The sequence below is a fragment of the Dendrobates tinctorius genome, unplaced genomic scaffold, assembly GCF_039654945.1.
Source record: "Dendrobates tinctorius isolate UK_male_01 unplaced genomic scaffold, ASM3965494v1 ptg000133l, whole genome shotgun sequence".
In the NCBI taxonomy this organism is placed as follows: Eukaryota; Metazoa; Chordata; class Amphibia; order Anura; family Dendrobatidae; genus Dendrobates; species Dendrobates tinctorius.
Genome location: NW_027361801.1, coordinates 33,905,602 through 33,928,421, shown reverse-complemented (window position 1 = coordinate 33,928,421; position 22,820 = coordinate 33,905,602). Strand labels below are relative to the sequence as shown.

The following is a 22,820-nucleotide window of genomic DNA, read 5'->3' as shown; positions in this document are numbered from 1 at the left end:
ACTGGAAGTGTAGTGAAGATAGGGTTTCTCCAGTCGCCAGGAATCTGTGAACAGACAAAGAAGTAAAATTAATATTTATGTATATTATTTTTAAAAACTATAAAATAAAATATTAGTACATTCACGAAAACTAATTACCCAAGGTTTTGAATACTAAATTTACCAAAAAAAACATCAGACAACACCCCTTGGTTTTTAAAACATACCGTAATGTCACCAGTAGCCGTTCCTCAGGAGGAATCGCACGACGGAGCTGTGTGTCCTGTCTCCGGATGGATTGTTGGACACGAGCAAGCAAATCCATGAAACTTTCGTGGGACATCCGGATATAATCTGTAAATTTCTCCGGGTTTGCCCGTAGCTCGCTGTAGAGGGTGTGGTATGCCCCACGGCTCTCCCGGAGTTCAACAATCGGATGTATCCACATACGCCGCCGTCTTCGCTGCCTCTCTCTCTTCCTTTGTTCATGGCAAGCAACTGCATACGCCTGAGCCATCGCGATGTCCAAATCCAAGTTGAAGTGAAAACTCTTCCAGCGCAGATCCATGGTCACGAGAAGAATCAAGCAAATGTCAAGAATACTATAGACAGGGTCTATATATTAACATACCACACCCACAATGAAGTCCCATTGGTCTTGTGTGTTGTTGAATGGTTGTTTTTTCATTTTTGTGGGGTTTTTCAAAAATCTGTAAAAAAAGCTAACGCACAAAAAACGCATACAAACGCGCAAAAACGCTGCGTTTTTTTCCTGCATGCGCATAAAAATGCTTGAAAAAAACGCAGCGTTTGTATGCATTTGTATGCGTTTTTTTAATGCGTTTTTTTGCGGGAAAAACGCGCTGCAAAAAAAAGCAAGTGTGAAACTAGCCTTAGATCATCTACATTTTGGGTCAACAGACGGGTCCTTTTTTCTGTCAGGATTGATCCAGCAGCACTGAAGACTCTTTCAGATAACACACTAGCAGCAGAGCAAGCGAGCTCCTGTAAGGCATATTGTGCCAATTCAGGCCAGGTGTCCAGTTTAAAGGCCCAATAGTCTAAGGGGAATGACCTGTGAGGGATAACATCAATATGGGAGGAGAAGTAGTTTGTAACCATAGTTGACAACTGCTGTCTGCTGTCACTTTTAATTGATGCAGTATTAGCAGTCGTGTGAGTGGTACTTGAGAAATCATTCCACAACATGGTCATTAAACCCCTTTCTCCAATGCCACTTCGGCTGTGTGCACCACGAACACCTCTTCCATTGTGCCCCCTAAGGCTCGTGAGAGAACCAGGACCACTGCTGTGTGCTGGGAAAGCCTCAAACAAACGGTTTACCAGAGTTGCTTGATTGTTAGCCAATATTATCTCTATGTTTTCCTGTGGCATGATGTTGTGTAATTTGCCTTTGTAGCATGGATCGAGGATGCTGGCCAGCCAGTAGTCATCATCCCTCATCATTTTGGCAATGCGGGGGTTCCTTTTTAGGATCCGCAAGGCATAATCGGACATGTAGGTCAATGTTCCAGGTGTCAATGCTGCACTGTCACTGCTGGGTGGAGGAGCACTTTCTGGCAAATCCACATCCTACAGTCATGCACAAACACTGCACCTGACCTTGACACGCCCACATGTTCTCTAGCCCCCTGATAAGCATCCTCCTGCCCAAAATAATCATCCCCTCATTCTCCTCCTCCTCCTCTTCCTCATCTTCCTCTACCTCATCCAGGACAGTTCCCTGACCAGACAATGGCTGACTGTCAACAAGGCTTCCCTCCTCCTCCTCCGCTGCAGACACCTGATCCTTAATGTGCATCAAACTTCGCATGAGCAGATGCATAAATGGGATGCTCATGCTTATTATGGCATCGTCTGTGCTTACCTGCCGTGTGCATTCCTCAAAACACTGAAGGACTTTACAGAGGTCTTTAAGCTTTGACCACTGCACACCCGAAAATTCCATGTCTTCCCTCAAACTGCCTGCTCGTGTATCCTCCCACAAATGCATTACAGCCTGCCTCTGTTCACACAGCCTCTGAACCATGTGCAGGGTGGAGTTCCACCTTGTTGCAACGTCTATGATTAGGCAGTGCTTGGGGAGGTGGAGCAATCGCTGCAGCTTCTGCATACAAGTGGAGTGGACGTTTAAGTGATGGATGTGCGAGCACAGTCTTCGCACCTTATGCAGCAGGGATGTTAACTCCGGATAATTATTAAGGAAGCACTGCACCACCAGGTTCAAAGTGTGTGCCAGGCAAGGTATGTGTGTGAGTTTTGCACGGGCTATGGCTGCCACAATATTACGGCCGTTATCACTGACAACTTTGCCTGCCTCAAGATGTAGACTGCCCAGCCATGACTCAGTTAGTCGCTGCAAGTAGTCGGCCAGTACCTCGACGGTGTGTCTGTTGTCGCCCAAAGACATCATCTTTAACACAGCCTGCTGACGCTTACCACTAGCTGTTCGATAGTGGGACACCTCGTGTGCAACACTGCCAGCTGTGGATGGAGTGCTCGTGTGACTGCGCTCTGTGGACGAGCTTTCGCTGATGGAGGAGGAGGGTCGAAAGCCTACAGCCAACTGTTTCCTATACCGTGGGCTAGGCAGCACTGCTCCACCGCTGCTGTCCCCTGTGGAGCCTGCATCCACCACATTAACCCATTGCGCAGTGATGGACACGTAATGGCCCTGGCCATGCCTACTGGTCCATGCATCTGTTTTGAGGTGCACCTTTCCACTCACTGACTTTTTTAGTGCATGGACAATGCGACAATGCGGTCTTTCACATGCCGGTGGAGGGAAGGGATGGTTTTTCGAGAAAAGAAGTGCCAACTGGGTAGGTCATAGCGTGGGACAGCGTAGGCCATGAGCTCGTGGAAAGCTTTCTTTATACCAAACGGTTGTGTTGCAAAACCATTGTGATTCCCTGAGTGCTTTGGCCTTGCGACGACACCTTCACATTTAGTGCTGGTGTTGTACTTAACAGTGGCGGTGGTCTTACAGTGGGGGAAGTGATGGAGCGTTGCTGGCTACCTTCAGTTGGAGCAGGTGCACATGTGCTACCTGAGGTTTTGTAGTCCGTCCATGCTTGCAAGTACATGTTGATTAAATGTCTAAGCATGCAACTGCTATTCAAATTTCTGAGTTGTTTACCTCGGCTAAAGGTCCTACCGCACTTCTTACAGGTAACCTTTGCCTCATCAGTAGGATTTTGGACAAAGAAGTGCCACACTGCACTCTTCCTACTATGGTATACATTTTCTGGCCTTGCACGCTGTGCTAAGTTGACCGTCTGGCCAAGCTGTCCTGCAACTCTTTTAGTTTTTGGTCCACGTTTTTGGACAGCTATGGGCCTGCCAGATAACCGCTGCTGCGATGTCAATGCCTGCTGCGGATCCTTCTCCTTATCTTAACTATTGCCAGTGCCTCCCTCCTCCCCAAATGGATGCCAATCCGGGTCAAGAACTGGGTCATCCATCACCTCCTCTTCAAAGTCATCTGCACCTTCCTCTCTACCTTCCTCTGTGTCACCGTGTAAGGTGGTATAGTATGCGGGAAGGGGCACCTGAGTTTCATCAGGGTCAGATTCTGGCTCAATAGACTGCGAGGGCAGCGTAGTGCTCTGGGTCAATGTACCAGCAGAATCATCTAGCAGTGGCTGTGTATCAGTGCACTCCATGTCAGATTCATCTTGGACTGGGGAATTCAGGATTTGACTGGATAACCCAGGCATGGTATGTGAAAACAGCTCCATAGAGTAATCCAAAGTGTGGGCTGCCACATCCTTATCTTTTGGTGGAGGTGAAGGACACAAGGAAAGGTGTTTTTCCTGACCAGAACCCTGCCCTTACGACTCCGTGCTTGCAGGTTTCGAACGTTCAGAAGAGGAGGCAATAGAGCTGGTGGCTGTTTCGGCAATGTGCGCCAAAACCTGTTCCTGATGCTTCGGCTTTAAAAGCAGTTTTCCTACTCCAAAAAAAGGGAACCTTACAGGCCTTCTTGGGCCAGACAATGACGCAGGCTCCACTCCTCCTGCCTTAGCTGCTATTGTGCTTTTGCCAGAACCAGCCGATGCACCACCACCATCAGTACCAGCTGCGCCCCCCTGCACACGTCCGCGGCCTCTTCCACCATACTTCCTCATGTTAGGGAAAATGTACCAAAAATACCAGCAGAGAGATGGTACTGTATGAGGAGCGCCCACGTGTGTAAGGTGTATTAAAAAAATTAAATCTACGTATATATTTTGTTAGTCACAGACGCTCTCACAGTATGTATTTGACCATAATCCAACAAGCAAATATACGGAACTGTATCAGAAGTGTACAGCTGTATACGTTTTTTGTGGAGCTAACAATCTCCGTATATGTATTCACGGAGTGTCACACACACGCTGACTCTGTATATCTGTGACAGTAATGCAAACGGCAGATATACAATACTGTTTGAGAATCGGGCAACTCTATACGGTGTCTGTATGGAAAACTGTCAATCTACGTCTATTTGTATATGGACAGACACACGCTGTCTCTGTCTAGTTTTGACCATAATCAAACAGCAGATATACGAAACTGTTTGAAAAGCGGACAGCTGTCTAAGGTGTAGGTCTGGAAAAATGGAAAATCTCCTCGGCTTGTTTTTCCAGAGTCACACACAGATAGCTTCTATTTGTCCGTGATACAAGGCGGTACACGATAGTGTGTGAGGAGCGTACACTGCTTTACGGTGTCTGTATGGAAAATTGTCAATCTCTGTCTATTTTTATACGGACTGACGCACGCTGTCTCTGTCTAGTTTTAACCATAATCAAACAGCAGATATACGAAACTGTTTGAAAAGCGGACAGCTCTATAAGGTGTAAGTCTGGAAAAATGGAAAAACTCCTCGGCTTGTTTTTCCAGAGTCACACCCAGATAGCTTCTATTTGTCCGTGATACCTGCCGGTACACGGTAGTGTGTGAGGAGCGTACACCGCTATGCGGTGTGTGAAAATATGAACACTCAGTAACTCACCAGAACAAAATAATAAAAGTTGGAGTGCTTTGAAAAAAACAGTTTGAACAGCAGTGTTCACACAGCAATGCAGCTTGCAGGTAGCCTTAAAAGACTAAACATGGCGGAGATCGACTGGGACACCGTGACGGTGCTGCGGAAGAAGGGCCCGACCGCAGCCCAGGCCAAGTCTAAACAAGCCGTTATTGCAGCTCAGAGACAAGGGGATACGCTGGAGACTTCCAAGAAATGGTCCGCAGGACAGAACAAACAGCACGTCATAACCAAGAACACAGCCAAGCTGGACCAAGAGACAGAGGAGTTACACCACAACAGAGTGACTCTGGAAGTGGGCAAGGTCATCCACCAGGGCCGCCAGAGCCTGGGTCTAACACAGAAGGACCTGGCCACAAGAATCAATGAGAAACCGTAGGTGATTGCCGACTACGAAAGTGGAAAAGCGATTCCAAGCAACCAAGTCATGGGGAAGATTGAGCGAGCCATTGGTCTCAAGCTGCGGGGGAAGGAAATTGGAACACCCCTCCAAATGGCTCCTAAAAAGAAATGAAAATAAAGCCTTAAAGGCAGTCTAGTCACCACCAGCGCTGCTGCACAGAACAAAAATCCTCCCCTTTTGAAAATTGTTAGTAGCAGAAGCAATTTTTTTTCTTCTTCCCTGCCTAACGCTTTCCCTATTCAGAATCAGCAGCAGCAGCACCTCTCCCTATTGTAAGATCGGCAGAAGTAAGATGGCGGTCGGTGGTCACGGCCTTTTATAGCCACTGTGATGCCACACAAAACCAGCCAATCACTTCAATGCCCTTCTCTAAGATGGTGGTGGCCGCTGCGCATGTCATCACGTTGCCCACAGTGTGCGTCCTCCATCATTGGCTGAGAAAAGGTGCTGGAAGCATTATTTGAAGCGCGACTTTGGCGCTCTGATCGGTGACCTCATGGCCGACTTCACGCTATGGTCGAGTTTCGATCGGCGAAACCCGACTTTAGCTAAAGTCGGCTATTTTTGAATTTGACCGACCCGTTTCGCTCAACTCTAGTAGCCAGAAATAATGAAGATTGGTTCAATGAAAATGACAAGGAAATAAAGACATTCCTAGAAGAGAAACATCATCGGTACAAGATCTATTAAAATGAATCCAAGTCGCTAGCTAAGAAAGATGCCTTTATCAACATAAAAAGAAAGGTACAAATCAAGCTATGCGAGATGCAGTACAACTGATTTAGCAAGAAGGCTGATGAAATTCAGGGCTATGCAGATATCCATTACCAGAAACGCTTTTACGATGCGCTCAAAGCTGTATATGGACCCCCATCATCAAGCTCTTCATCTCTGCTCAACGCAGATGGAGCTAAGCTGCTGACAGAAAAAATAAATTCTGGAACCCTGGGATGAGCACTTTAATAATATTCTCCATCGCCCTGCCAATATCAATGATGAGGCTATTGCTCGCCTGCCCCAGGTAGAAATCAACAAGGACCTTGATGTTCTTCCAAGTGGAGATGAAATCAGGAAAGCAGAAAAACATCTTTCTTGTGGAAAAGCACCCAGAAATGATGCTATACCTGCTGAAGTATGTAAAGCTGGCAGCCCTGCTCTGATGCAAACAGTGACCAAACTATTCCAGTATATGTGGAAAAAGGAACTGGTTTTGCAACAGCTGAAAGATGCCACCATAATTCACATATACAAGAGGAAAGGTAATCGCCAATCTTGTGGCAACCATAGAGCCATCTCCCTTCTGTCCACTGCAGGAAAGATATTTGCTCATCTCTTGCTCAACCGCCTTTTACATCACCTTGAGCAAGGCCTATTAAACGAAATCCAGTGTGGTTTCCATGCTAAACATGGAACAGTAGATTAAGTCTTTGCAGCACATCAACTCCAGGAAAAGTGCCAGGAGCAATACAGTGACCTTTATGTGACTTTTGTTGATGTGACTAAAGCTTTCGACGCAGTCAGAAGAGACGGACTGTGGAAGATCATGGCAAAATTCCACTGCCCGAGTAAGTTCATCTCAATCGTTCGGCAGTTCCATGATGGCATTATGGTGAAGGTTCTGAACGATGGAGAAGAATCTGAGGCTTTCCCAATAACAAACGGCGTAAAACAAGGCTGTTTGCTTGCTTCAACCATGTTCAGTATGCAATGTTAAGTGATGCCTTTAACAACTGTGAAGATGGAATCCAGGTTAGGTACAGGACTGATGGCAAGCTATTCAACCCAAACGCCTGAAGGCAGTTATGAAGGTGCATGAGATTGTTATCCATGAATTATTATTTGCTGATGACTGTGCACTTAACGCTAGCACAGAACAGCAGATACAGCATAAAATGGACTCTTTTTCTCAAGCTTGTGACAATTTTGGTCTCAAGATCAACACTAGAAAAAACAAAGTCATGCATCAATCTATTCCAGGGAAACTACTGTATACAAGGGGACACGTATCACAGCGAAGGAGCAAAACCTCAAAGCAGTCACTAACTTCACCAACTTATGCAGCACACTTTCCCGTGAAATAACCATAGACTCTGAGGTTAATAACAGAATTGCCAAAGCCAGTGCCATCTTCAGGATACTGTAAAAATGTCTGGGAATGAAGGGGACTCAGCTTTGCCACCAAGCTGAAGATCTACTGCACGGTGGTCCTCATCACACTTCTCTTTGCTAGCGAGACCTGGACAGTCTACAGCTCATATGCTAAACAGCTTAATCATTTTCACATGAGTTACCTCCACAGACTCCTCCACATCAGGTGGCAAGACCATGTCCCAGACACAGAAATTCTGGAACAAACTGGGCTCTGCAGCGTTTACACTCTCCTGCTGAAAGTACAAGCCAGGTGGGTTGGACATGTGGTCAGAATGACTGACAGCCGACTACAGAAACAACTGCTGTATGGACAACTAGGCCATGAAAAGCGAGCAGTTGGGGGGCAGAAAAAGTGCTCTAAAGACTGCCTTAATGTGGCTCTTAAAAACGTGACGTGGAAGTCAACATCAATGAATGGGAAGAGCTTGCCCTGGATTATCAAGGTTGGCAGGGCAGGATCACCTCAGAAGCACATGAAGCTGAAGATAGGAAAATCTTGGATGCAAAAATAAAGCGCACTGTCCGCAAGGCACAAGCAGAAACTGGTGTACTGACCACATCTACTTCCTTATGTCAAGTATGTGGGCGAACCTTCAGGGTCTGGATTGGCCTCATCATCCACCTCTGGACCCATAACTATTAATTCTCTTCTCACCCTGAAGCCATGGTCATCTTCGATTATGAAGGATGAACATCACTAGGTTCACTAAATGCTAAAACTGACCTACCATAATGATTCTCCGGGTCATTATTAGTTCATAAACACCAAACATATTTAGGTTATTTTTTATCAAAGTGATGAAAAAAATCCCGATACATGTAGTGTCTCCATTTTCCATGATTTCAGGTTGGGTGAGGGCTTATTTTTGCGAGCCGAGATGACGTTTTTAATGATAACATTTTGGTGCAGATACAATCTTTTGATCACCCTTTATTGCATTTTAATGCAATGTCATGGCTACCAAAAAAACGTAATTCTGGCATTTTGACTTTTTTTCTCACTACGCCGTTTAGCAATCAGACTAATCCTTTTTTTATTAATAGATTGGGCGTTTCTGAAAGCCAAATATGTGTATGTTTGATTTTTTTTAATTGTTTTATTTTGAATGGGATGAAAGAGCAGTGATTCAAACTTTCATATTTTATCTAATATATAAAGCTCAATGTGGGTGTGTGTGTGTGTGTGTATATAAGTGTGTGTGTATGTCCGGGATTGGCATCCGCACCATCGCAGCCACAAAATTTGGCACAGTCACACGTCTGGACCCCGAGAGCGTCATAGGTTATGTTGTGAGGCAAAATTTTAACCCCGCGCGTTCCATTTCACAAAACAATTTTGCCCCTATCTACATAATGGGGAAAAAGTGAAAGGAAAAGTGTTGGAAGCAAATTGACAGCTGCCAGATGTGAACAAGGGGGACTTAAAGAATAAGAGCGATGGCGCCAAAGAGTATATACCGTACAGTTGCTAAGGTGGGGCCCTGACATGGGATACTCACCACACACGGGGATATGAACACACACACAAAATGCGCCACACACTACCATGTGCTTCAACACATGGACCTCCCTCAGCACACAATTCACCACACATACAGTTGTGGCCAAAAGTATTGACACTCTTGTAATTTTGTCAGATAACACTCAGTTTCTTCCTGAAAATGATTGCAAACACAAATTCTTTGGTATTATTATCGTCATTTAATTTGTCTTAAATGAAAAAACACAAAAGAGAATGTAGCAAAAAGCAAAACATTGATCATTTCACACAAAACTCCAAAAATGGGCCAGACAAAAGTATTGGCACCCTCAGCCTAATACTTGGTTGCACAACCTTTAGCCAAAATAACTGCAACCAACCACTTCCGGTAACCATCAATGAGTTTCTTACAATGCTCTGCTGGAATTTTAGACCATTCTTCTTTGGCAAACTGCTCCAGGTCCCTGATATTTGAATTTTTTTCTCCTGTAAACTCTATGTTGATGCCTTTGCCCAAAAAGCTCTACTTTTGTCTCATCTGACCAGAGAACTTTCTTCCAAAACGTTTTAGGCTTTTTCAGGTAAGTTTTGGCAAACTCCAGCCTGGCTTTTTTATGTCTCGGGGTAAGAAGTGGGGTCTTCCTGGGTCTCCTACCATACAGTCCCTTTTCATTCAGACGCCGACGGATAGTACGTTTTGACACTGTTGTACACTCGGACTGCAGGGCAGCTTGAACTTGTTTGGATGTTAGTCGAGGTTCTTTATCCAACATCCGCACAATCTTGCGTTGAAATCTCTTGTCAATTTTTCTTTTCCGTCCACATCTAGGGAGGTTAACCACAGTGCCATGGGCTTTAAACTTCTTGATGACACTGCGCACGGTAGACACAGGAACATTCCGGTCTTTGGAGATGGACTTGTAGCCTTGAGATTACTCATGCTTCCTCACAATTTGGTTTCTCAAGTCCTCAGACAGTTCTTTGGTCTTCTTTCCTTTCTCCATGCTCAATGTGGTACACACAAGGACACAGGACAGAGGTTGAGTCAACTTTAATCTATGTCAACTGGCTGCAAGTGTGATTTAGTTATTGCCAACACCTGTTAGGTGCCACAGGTAAATTACAGGCGCTGTTAATTACACAAATTAGAGAAGCATCACATGATTTTTTGAACAGTGCCAATACTTTTGTCCACCCTCTTTTTTATGTTTGGTGTGGAATTATATCCAATTTGGCTTTAGGACAATTCTTTTTGTGTTTTTTCATTTAAGACAAATTAAATGAAGATAATAATACCAAAGAATTTGTGTTTGCAATCATTTTCAGGAAGAAACTGAGTTTTATCTGACAAAACTGCAGGGGTGTCAATACTTTTGGCCACGACTGTACAATAACCTCGCCACATAAAAGTCGAAACACAAAAGTCGCCACTCAAAACTCGCCACGCTGTCCCAGAGCTGTTTAAAAGATGAAAAATGAGCTGTGATTGGTTGCTATCAGCAACAGTTTTCTTTGTAGACAGTTGTGGTAACTGAGGCCTATTATTCTTATCATTTCTCTGGTGTTATCGTCTATTAGATACATGGCTCAGCAGACAGTATCACACAGAATAGGATTAGCTACATGGCTCAGCAGTCAGTATCACACAGAATAGGATAAGCTACATGGCTCAGCAGTCAGTATCACACAGGATAGGATTAGATACACGGCTCAGCAGTCAGTATCACACAGGATAGGGTTAGATACATGGCTCAGCAGACAGTATCACACAGGATAGGATTAGATACGCTGCTCAGCAGTCAGTATCACACAGGATAGGATTAGATACACGGCTGATCAGTCAGTAACACACGATAGGATTAGATACACAGCTCAGCAGAAATTATCACACAGGAGAGGATACTTGGGTAATCGTTTAGTTAATTTCTGTTGCAAATCTGTAGTGTTGAATATATGATGTGAAATGGTTTTATGTGCAATATAATCATTATAATTTGCTATAACTAACCACAGTTGGTTACTATGCCCAGGCAATGCCGGGCTCTTCAGCTAGTTTTTTATATTTTTAAAACCTTTTTTTTATTTTTGCCATGCTTCAACAGCCTCCACGGGAGACTTGAAGCTGCCATAGCCCGATCGGCTCTGCTACATACAGGCGATGGTCAGGTCGCCTTTACATAGCTGAATTACGTAATTACTCATAGCTGAATTACTCACTTGCTATGAGTGCCGACCACTGGGTGGTTCTCACAGCAAACTGGCAGTGACAACCATACAGGTCTCCAGGAGACCTCTGGGTGTCATTCCAACTCACCGGTGACCCGCGATCACGTGACGGGGGTCACTGGTGGGTGTTTGACAGCGGCATTTAACGTGATTCCATGCCTGGCTGTTCCGGGCACATTTCAGCTGTTCAAAACAGCTGCCATGTGCTGGGAAAGATGTGGGCTTACCACCGGAGCCAACATCAAAGGGTGGGAGTCTGACATTGGCATACTATTACGCTGAATGTCCGAAAGGGGTTAAACACATGTAATATGATTTTCTGCTTTTTTAAGATTCTGTGTCTCACAGTTGAAGTGTAACTAGAATAAAAATTGCAGACCTCCCATTCTTAGCAGGTGGAAAAACATGTAAAATTGGCAGTGTATCAAATACTTATTTTCCCCACTGAACTTTCTGCCCAATCTATGGCAGCATGTATCAGACACTGGCTATATAATGTCACCCATGTATGTTTGACTCTGAAAATTTGCCTTGGACCGAGCCATATGAGAGACTAGTTGGTCATGTGATTCCCTAGCAGCTTCTCCTTACCTGCTGCTCTGGTGTGACAGGTCTCTCCCTATACACTCTCTCCTTCTACACTCATGCATGTAGATGCTTGTCACTAAAGGGGAGTGGGTGGGAAGAAGCTTTCAAATGTACCTGGCTGAAATCAAATAGCCAGTGTCAGATACATGCTGCCTGTCAGCATAAATCAGCTGTCAGGATTAGAGATGAGTGAAAGTATTGGCCAATCTAAAATTTGGCACGAATGTTGCACATTCAGATTTGTGTTCCTTAGCATTTTTCCTCAGAATTGGCAAAATTCATCCAAAGCTTGGTAAATTATTGAGTTTTCATTAATGCTATTACTAAGTCTTTGGCTAGGATAGTGGTACTGTATGATGATCAGAGGGGACGTGATTGATGAGGGGAGGGAGTCGGGATAGATCAGAGTTGCAGCGGACTGCATTTCAGTAATTTAATGTGTGGTGATTTCGACAGCCAATCAGGGTAAAGAAACCATCCACAACGTCCAAACACTAGGGCTTCTGTCATTAGCTGACAAAGTCACATGTCCCTTGCGATATAATAAGTAAACATGTTGTTTTTGCACCATTTTGTCAATGTAACAGCGCAGAAAGGCTGCTTTTGCTGTAGCAAGTGGTCAGTAAGCTAGGTGGTTTACTGTCATATAGTTCAGTTAGATAGGACCCTGTGTCAAATCGACCTTCCAGCATCTAAATCATTTGTGATAATAGTGTGGTGCAGTCAGGAGTCCACAGTTGAGAATTTGAATCATTTGTGCTAACAATATGGTGCAGCCAGGAGCTCACATTTCAGAATCTAAATCCTTTCTGCTAATAGTGTGGTCCAGACACCAGGCCACATTTTTGAATTGAAATCATTTCTGCTAATAGTGTGGTCCAGACACCAGGCCACATTTCAGAATCTAAATGTTCTGCTAATAGTGTGGTCCAGACACCAGGTTACTTTTCAGAATCTAAATCCTTTCTGCTAATAGTTTTTTATTTTTTTTGACATGAGTCCACATTTAGGAATCTAAGTAGTTTGTGTTAATATTGTGGTCCATCCAGGAGCCTACATTTCAGCATCTAAATCCTTTGTGCTAATTGTGTGGTCCAGACATCAGTTCATATTTCAGGATCTAAATATTTTGTGCTAATTATGTGGTCCAGCCGCACTATTTCAGCATATAAATACAGATTGTTAATTTACTGACAGATGACTGACAGGTGTGGCCCTAGGGTTGTTAAATTATTATTATTATTATTATTATTATTTATTTATTTATGTAGCACCATTGATTTCATGGTGCTGTACATAAGAAGGGGTTACATACAAAATACAGATATCACTTACAGTAAACAAAATTACAATGACAGACTGATACAGAGGGGAGAGGACCCTGCCCTTTTGGGCTTAAATGCTATAGGAAGGTGGGGAAGGAGACAGTAGGTTGGTGGGTTGCAGCAGTTCCGGTGTTGGTTGAGGTGATATCACCAGTAGCGGTGAGGATGTAGTGGGGTCATTGCAGGCTGTAGGCTTTCTTGAAGAGGTGGGTTTTCAGGTTCCGTCTGAAGGATCCAAATGTGGTTGATAGTCGGACATGTTGGGGCAAAGAATTCCAGAGGATGGGGGCTATTCGGGAGAAGTCTTGGAGGCGGTTTGGTGAGGAGCGAATACGTGTGGAGGAGAGAAGGAGGTCTCGGGAAGACCGTAGATTACGTGAGGGAAGGTATTGGGAGATTAGTTCAGAGACATATGGAGGAGACAGGTTATAGATGGCCTTGTAGGTCAGTATTAGTAATTTGAGCTGGATACGCTGAGGGAATGGAAGCCAGTGAAGAGATTTGCAGAGGGGAGAAGCAGAGGAGTAGAGAGGAGAGAGATGAATTAGTCGGGCAGCAGAGTTAAGGATGGACTGGAGAGGTGTGAGGGTGTTAACAGGAAGACCACAGAAAAGGATGTTGCAGTAGTCAAGGTGGGAGATGATGAGGGCATGCACAAGCATTTTAGTAGATTGAGGGTTGAGGAAAGGACAGATTCTGGAAATATTTTTGAGCTGGAGGCGACAGGAGGTAGAAAGAGCTTGGATGTGCTGTTTGAAGGACAAGGCAGAATCAAGGGTTACACCGAGGAAGCGGACTTCCGGTACTGGGGAAAGCATGATGTTATTAATTGTGATAGATAGGTCAGGTAAGGAAGATCTGTGAGATGGAGGAAAGATGATGAGTTCAGATTTGTCCATATTGAGCTTGAGGAAGCGAGAGGAGAAGGAGGATATAGCTGACTGACACTCTGGGATTCAGGACAGCAGAGAGGTGGCGTCTGGGCCAGAGAGGTAGATCTGAGTGTCATCAGCATAAAAGTGGGGTATGGAATCCATGGGACTTTAAATTGAGAAGAGTAGGGGTCCTAGAAAAGAGCCTTGGGGACTCCAACAGAGAGAGGGTGAGATGAGGAGGTAGTGTGGGAGTGGGAGACGCTGAATGTGCGGTTTGAAAGGTATGAGAAGATCCAGGATAGGGTGAGGTTTTTGATGCCAAAGGAGGAGAGGATCTGTAGTAGGAGGCAGTGGTCAACTGTGTCAAATGCAGAGGACAGGTCTAGAAGGAAGAGTATAGAGTATTGTCCATTTGCTGTGACTGTAAGTAGGTCGTTAGTAATTTTAGTCAGGGCTGTCTTAGTAGAGTGATGGGGCGGAGACCAGATTGTTGATTGTCAAAGAGCAAGTTAGATGAAAGGTGGGAGGAAAGTTCAGCGTGGACGTGCAGCTCCAGCAGTTTGGAAGCGAATGGGAGCAGTGATATTGGGTGATAGCTGGACATAGTCATTGGGTTGAGGGTTGGCTTTTTAAGGATAGGCGTGATTGTAGTATGTTTAAAAGCAGAAGGGAAGGTACCGGACGTTAGCGATAGGTTGAAGAGGTGGGTTAGGGATGGGATAATTGTGGTGGTGAGGTTGGGGACGAGGTGGAATGGGATGGGGTCAAGTGCACAGGTTGTGAGGTGGGATTTGGAGAAGAGGCAATTAAGCTCCTCTTCAGTGATGTTGGAGAGGGAGGTTATGGGGTTTGGGCATTGGTCTGGTATACAAAGGGGTTGTGGTGGTTGAACAATGAAGACTTGCCTTGTTTGGTAGATCTTATTTTTGAAGGGTGTGGCAAAGTCCTCAGCAGAGATGAGGGAGGTTGGAGGGGGCAGTGGTGGGCAGAGGAGGGAGTTGAAAGTTTTGAATAACTGTTTGGGATTGTAGGATAGGGAAGATACAAGGGTTGTGAAGTAGGCCTGTTTAGCAGAGGTGAGGGCAGAATTGAAAGCGAGTGTTGCCTGTTTGAAAGCAGTGAAGTCATCTTGCAAATTTGTTTTCTTCCAACGCCACTCTGCAGCCCTGGACACTTGCCGGAGCTTTTTAGTGGTGTTATGGTGCCAGGGTTGTCTGTTGGTACGTCGTATTCTGCCATAAACGAGAGGAGTGACCATGTCAATAGCTGATACGAGAGTGGCATTGTAGAAAGCAGTTGCACTGTCTTTGTCTTGGAGTGAGGATATTGATGTCAGTGGTAGAATAAAGTCAGAGAGCGTGTGGGTATCTAAGTGTGCAAGGTTTCTGCGGGGGTGCGCATGTTGCTGGACATGGGTGCCAAGAGAGGAGGACAAGGATGAGAAAGTGAGTAGATGGTGGTCAGAGAGAGGTCAGAGAGAGGGAGAGGGGGGTGGTGAAGTTAGAAAGAGAGCAGAGGCGGGTGAAGACCAGGTCTACTGTGTGTCCGTCTGTGTAGGTGGCTGAGGAGGAGCACTGAGTAAGTCCAAAGGATGAAGTAAGGGACAGGAGTTTGGAGGCTGCTGACTGAAGGGTATCAGTGGGGATCTTGAAGTCACCCATGATGACAGTGGGGATGTCAGTTGAAAGAAAGTGAAGAAGCCAGGTAGAGAATTCGTCAATGAAGGCAGTGGTTGGGCCTGGAGGTCAGTGTATGACAGCCCCTTGGAGGTTGGAGGGAGAGTAGATGCGGACCAAGTGGACTTCAAAAGAGGGGAGGATTAGAGAGGGAAGAGGTGGGATTGGGTTAAAGGTGCAGTTGGAAGAAAGAAGACCCACTCCTCCACTGTGTCTGTTGCCAGGGCGAGCAGTGTGGGTGAAGTGGAGGCCGCCGAAACAGCGCAGCAGGGGAGGCGGTGTCAAAGGGTGTCAGCCAAGTTTCTGTGAGGCCGAGAAAGACAAGATTGTGAGAGAGAAAGAGGTCATGAATCACATGAAGCTTATTGCAGATGGAGCGGCCAAAGTGCTCCAGAGAGAGGGAGCATTGGGTTTGGTGTCAATGGCACAGGTTTTAAGCTGGAAATATTGTGGTTCTTCTTATTAGACAGGGAGTGGTAGGAAGGGGTAATAATGGGGGGTATGAGCTGTGGTGGTCCAGGATTGGGAGATATGTTGCCAGCAGTGAGGAGAAGCAGAGAAAGGGAGAGCAGGTGGGAGAAGGAGAGTGGGCAGCTTGTTTTATGTTTAATTAGGACAGATTTGAGGTTGAGGAGCAGTTCAGCAGAGGAGGTCAGGTGGGGAGGAAAGAGGGAAGGGGAGATGATTATTTGGTTAGTGGGTGCTGGGGTTTGGGGATAGCGAAGGAGAGTGAGGATTAAAGGAGCAAACACTGTGAGGGCATATGTAAGCATGGTGAAGGAGTAGGAGGGTTAATAGAAAAGCTTGATCCAATTAATAAGTGTTTACTCAGCAGACATACCCAAAAGAGACAGATGTACAGTAGAGTTGAGCGAAACGGGTCGGTCAAATTCAAAAGCTGCCAATCGAAACCCGACCATAGCGTGAAGTCGGCCATGAGGTCGCCGAGCCGAACGCCAAAGTCACGTTTCAAATAATGCTTCCAGCGCCTTTTCTCAGCCAATGATGGAGGACGCACATATTGAAGTGATTGGCTGGCTTTGTGTGGCGTCACAGAGGCTAGAAAATGCCGTGACCGCCGACCGCCATCTTACTTCTGCAGATCTTAGAATAGGGAGAGGTGCTGCTACTGATTCTGAATGGGGAGAGCGTTAGGCAGGGAAGAAGAAAAAAAATTGCTTCTGCTGATAGCGCTTTTCACTGTACAGTTAGTGTGCAGTGAAAGTGGATGATTTTTGTTGTGTGCAGTAGCACTGGTGGTGATTAGGCTGCCTTTTAAGGCTACCTGATAGCTGCATTGCTGTGTGCACACTGCTGTTCCAACTGCTTTTTTCAAAGCACTGCAACTTTTATTATTTTGTTCTGGTGAGTTACCGAGCATTCATTTTTTCACACACCGTATAGCGGTGTATGCTCCTCACACACTACCATGTACCGGCTGGTATCACGGATGAATACAAGCTATTTGGGTGTGACTCTGGAAAAACGAGCCGAGGAGATTTTCTATTTTTCCAGACCTACACCTTAGACAGCTGTCCGCTTTTCAAACAGTTTCGTATATCTGCTGTTTGATTATGGTCAAAACTAGACAGAGACAGCGTGTGTCACTCCGTATAAAAATAGACGGAGATTGACAATCTTCCATACAGACATCGTATAGTGGTGTACGCTCCTCACACACTACCGTGTACCGCCTGGTATCATGGACAAATAGAAGCTATCTGACTCTGGAAAAACAAGCCGAGGAGATTTTCCATTTTTCAAGACCTACACCTTATAGAGCTGTCCGCTTTTCAAACAGTTTCATATATCTACTGTTTGATTACGGTCAAAACTAGACAGACAGCGTGTGTCACTCCATACAAAAATAGATGGAGATTGACAATTTTCCATACAGACACCGTATAGCGGTGTACGCTCCTCACACACTATCGTGTACCACCTGGTATCACGGACAAATAGAAGCTATCTGGGTGTGACTCTGGAAAAAAAAGCCGAGGAGATTTTCCATTTTTCCAGACCTACACCTTATAGAGCTGTCCGTTTTTCAAACAGTTTTGTATTTCTGCTGTTTGATAACGGTCAAAACTAGAAAGAGACAGCGTGTGTCAGTCCATATACAAATAGACGGAGATTGACAATTTTCCATACAGACACCGTATAGATCTGTCCGATTCTCAAACAGTATTGTATATCTGCCGTTCGCATTACAGTCACATCTATACAGAGTCAGCGTGTGTGTGTGACACTCCGTAAATACATATACGGAGATTGTTAGTTACACAAAATGTGTATACAGCTGTACACTTCCGTTACAGTTCCGCATATCTGCTTGTTGGATTACGGTCAAATACATACTGGGAGAGTGTCTGTGACTAACAAAATATATACGTAGATTTAATTTTTTTAATACACCTTACACAGCTGGATGCTCCTCATACAGTACCATCTCTCTGCTGGTATTTTTGGTACATTTTCCCTAACATGAGGAAGTATGGTGGAAGAGTCCGCGGAAGTGGGCAGGGGGGCACAGCTGGTACTGATGGTGGTGGTGCATCGGCTGGTTCTGGCAAAAGCACAATAGCAGCTAAGGCAGGAGTTGTTGAGCCTGCGTCATAGTCTGGCCCAAGAAGGCCTGTAAGGTTCCCTTTTCTTGGAGTAGGAAAACCGCTTTTAAAGCCGGAGCATAAGAGTCAGGTTTTGGCGCACATTGCCGAAACAGCCACCAGCTCTATTGTCTCCTCTTCTGAACGTTCGAAACCTGCAAGCACGGAGTCGTCAGTGCAGGGTTCTGGTCAGGAAAAACACCTTTCCATGTGTCCTTCACCCCCACCAAAAGTTAAGGATGCGGCAGCTCACACTTCAGATTACTCTATGGAGCTTTTTTCACATACCATGCCTGGGTTAATTGAAAATGGGTCCCATTTGGAGCTTTCCAAATAGGGGACATCAGACAATGGAGCAGCATTTATGGGGCTCATTGTACACTGTAGCATTAGAAATGGAGCCCATTATATATGGAGCTTTATTTGGCCCATCATACACTGGAGCATTCCAGATGGGGGACATCAGACACTGGAGCAGCATTTACGGGGCCCATTATACACTGAAGCATTAGAAATGGAGCCCATTATATATGGAGCATTATTTGGGCCCATAACACACTGGAGCATGGTCCATGGGGACCATCATAAACTGTAGCATCATGTGGAGCTCATCATATGCTGTATGGAACATTATATGTGGCCAATTATTCTGTATGGAGAAATATATGGGGCTCATTATTCTGTATGGCGCACAATGTGGTGGCCATACTGTATGGAGTAATATACTGTCCTTTTTTTGAGCTATTGTACAATTTAAAATAGATCAGTCATGTCATATAAGCAGTGAAGTATTTGTCATTGTACTATACCTATATTTCTGTGCCGTGTCGGAGCATCATGAGTTGTGGTATGTGTTAAAGGGGCTCACTGACACTCTGTGGCCCAGTGCACACAAAAACCTGGAGCCAGCCCTACCCCCCCACAACTTTAGCCAAATAACCCCCAGTTTTCAATGCGTAACTATTATTATGAAGTTAATTAAGGTTGACAAGCTTCAGTAATAAGAATTGATGTTTTTGGCTTTGAAATGGGCACTGTACCTGTGTTTACTGTCCTTCACTCCCTGCCGATTTTGCTTCCCCATTGACTTGCATTGGGTTTCGTGTTTCAGTCGGCCACAGACTTTTCCCTATAGCCGGCCAATTTCGTTTGACCCGACTTTTGCGAAAGTCGGGTTTCATGAAACCCGACTCGACCCTAAAAAAGGCAGTCGCTCATCTCTAATGTATAGTGTGGGGTCCTGACTCCTGCCGTGACTAACTGCCATAGTAATAACTGCATCTTCACGATACTTTTGCTGCAGTGATACTTATGCTGCAGGGAGACACGTGCCTGTCCCCGCACACGTGCCCCCCCTTATGGGCATCTAAATATAAAGCACTGAGTAGAGGCTCAGGTGAGAGGGATTGTGGGAACTGATTTGGGATAAATTGCCTAGCACACCAGTACTAAACAGCTATAGTAATGTTTAGAAATAATGTTGACTACTAGGTTGCCACACTGTTAGATCCATGTTCTAAAAATTAATTTTGCCAGATGATTCCCACCCTGGAAATGGACCCAAAATACTGGAGTATTAAAACACACTTTTAGAGAACCTTAAGAGAGGTTTTCCCCAAGACAGCACTCTGGCGCACAGTGTGCATCACAGCTCTAGACTTCCAACCTCCAATTTATCAACACCAAAACATTAGCAGTAGCAGCAGTAGTAGTGCAAGTGGCAGAAGCAATTTATGTGAGTCCTTTGACACATTTTTTAGACCAGCTCATGCACCAGCACAACAGAATACAAGTCTGACATGTGGTGAACGACAGGAGAGATTGGTGCAAGAGTATCTAGAATGCAATATCAATACCATCAGGGAGGGTTTGGACCCTTTTAAATTTTGGTCTTCAAAAATGGATGAGTGGCCGGAGCTTATCTGTCTGGCCTTGGAGATTTTATCATGCCTGGCAGTCAGCATTCTCTCAGAATGTGTCTTCAGCATTGCTGGTGGTGTCCAGACTGGTAAGTGCAGCCATCTGTCCCCTGAAAGTGTAAATTGCCTAACTTTCATCAAGATGAACAAGTCATGGATCTCCAAGGACTTTTGCACCCCAATCGCAGACTGTACTGTGCCTACTGTTGCTGCTGCTGCAAGTGTTAACACTAATTTGTGGAAATGTGAAAATTCCTAGTTGGGTCTCCATCTGCTTAGTTGGCTGTAGTGGAAGAGGTGTCAGTTCCTATTATACTATTTCTATTCTGGTGAAATTGATTTCTCTTTGCTGGTGCCACTAATTTTTGGAAATCTGAAAACTTCTGATTCGGTCTCCATCTGCTGGTTGTAGTGGAAGAGGTGTCAATCTCTTTAATACTATTTCTACTCTCGTGAAATTTATGCCACTCTGTTGGTGTCTTCCATTAATTTTTGAAATTTGAACACTCCTGATTGGGTCTCCATTTGATGGGCTGGCGGTAGTAGAAGACGTATCAGTCCCTATTATACTATTTCTACTCTGGCAAAATTGATGACACTTTGTTGGTGTCTGCCACTAACTCTCCTGGTTGAGTCTCAATCTGCTGGATTGTCTGTAGTGGAAGAGGTGCCAGTCTCTATTATACTATTTCTACTGTGGTGGAATTGACGCCTCTCTGTTGGTGTCTGCCACTAATTTTTGGAAATATGGAGACTCCCAATTGTACTCCAATCATAGACTGTACAAACAAGGCAATGTTGTAGTTTTTATTGTTCTGCATTGATCTTGTGCAGGTGTAGTCTGTGTTAATTTTAGTGGAGCTTCTGTGCCTGTTGTTGCTGCTGCTGCAGATGTTAACAATAATTTGTGGAAATGTGAACAGTCCTGGTTGGATATCCATCTGCTTGGTTGACTGTAGTGGAAGAGGTGTTGGTCCCCATTATACTTGTTCTACTTTATTGCCATTGATGCCTATTTGCTGATGTTTGCCACTAATTTTTGGAAATGTGTAGATTCCTGCTTGGGTCTCCTTCATGTGTGTTGCCTGTAGCTCTTTGACTCAACTACCCTTCATAGTATCCTTACATTTTTTCTAATAGTAGTAGTCCACAAAAGTGATATTTGTGCCATATGAGTGTGGCTGAGCATCAAGGCAGATTGAGCTGTTGCATGTGGTATCAGGGCTGCCAGCACAGCACGCCTACATCAATGCTGCACCCACCTCATCTTAATTTGAAGTTCAGTTCAAAGCTGTAAATGCTAGCCCAAGCCCTGATACCTCATGCATGGCTGATTGCTGCCATACCATTCTAAAATTTGAACTGTGGGTCAAATGAGTTCACTTTCCTGGTGTCTGCCCTAAATTTGATGTGTTTTGGCAGCTTTAGGGCCCAATTAAAGGTGTTGTGTATGCGTTTCTTTTTGCCTCCCATTTACTTCAATGATGTTCGGGTTTGTTTAATGAATATTTGAAAAATAAATTGGCGAATATTGCAAAATCGGAGATCTTAAACGGAACCAAACATTGAAATATTCGCTCATCTCTAGTGCCATGCCTCCCTCTAAAGTGGGATAGGAACCTATGTATCATTGATGGGTGTGTTTCTTGTGCTTCGGCAGCAGTCATAGTCGCATCTACAACATGTTCGCTGCATATGTATGCACCATAAACAGCACTGCCACTTCCCAGTCCCGTAACACATGCCTTACGCATTTTGTAATTGCTATAGTCTCTTGAAACTAAGTTTATTTTTAATAAAAAAATTGGTAACCTGCAGCAGTCAAAGTGGTTTTAGGAGTTCACTCCACTGTAATGTTATAGAAAGAAAAAGTGTAGGGATTTCAATCAAATTCAATCCAGAAAAATATGTAAATGCTTTTTTTTCAGTTTTAGAGATTACAACAATGTTCACAGACCGCATAACATTGTATGGCTGAGAAATGGAAGCCTACAAAATTTTTAAAAGCTTTTTATCAGTTTTGGAGATCACGGAAATGTTCACAGACCAAATAACACTGTATGGCTGAGAAATGGAAGCCTATAACATTTTTAGAAGCTTTTATCAGTTTTACAGATCACAGAAATGTTCACGCACCACATAACACTGAATAGCTGAGAAATGGAATAAAAAAGGACCTCAAAGCACATAATACTTGATAGATCAAAATATTTTCAATTTTTTTCAGCCCCCTCAAAAAAGCTGCAGCTATATATTTGCCAACAGACTGCACAGGCCTAATCCTTGTCAACAGACTGGATTCTGTCGCTCTCCTTAATCCTACAACTCTTTCTCCCTCCCTAGGCTAAATGCAGTTTGTTTGTGATACAAACAGAAAAGCAAACAATTAGCCCTTAACCCCTTCCTACATTAGACGCACTATTCCGTCCATGTGACCTGGAACCTAAGTTCCAAGAACGGAATAGTACGTCTAGCGTGATCAGCTGTGCTCACGGTGGGAGCGCAGCTGATCGCGGCCAGGTGTCAGCTGATTATCACA

At 44.6% G+C, this 22,820-nt stretch overlaps 1 long non-coding RNA gene and 1 pseudogene across 1 annotated transcript in view; one reads left to right on the top strand and one right to left on the bottom strand.

The window, feature by feature from the left end:
* Positions 1–22,820, bottom strand: part of LOC141048219 (uncharacterized) — a 132,604-nt gene that overhangs the window by 21,365 nt on the left and 88,419 nt on the right. The window lies entirely within an intron of this gene.
* LOC141048218 (endothelial differentiation-related factor 1 pseudogene) lies at positions 5,095–5,551 on the top strand (annotated as a pseudogene).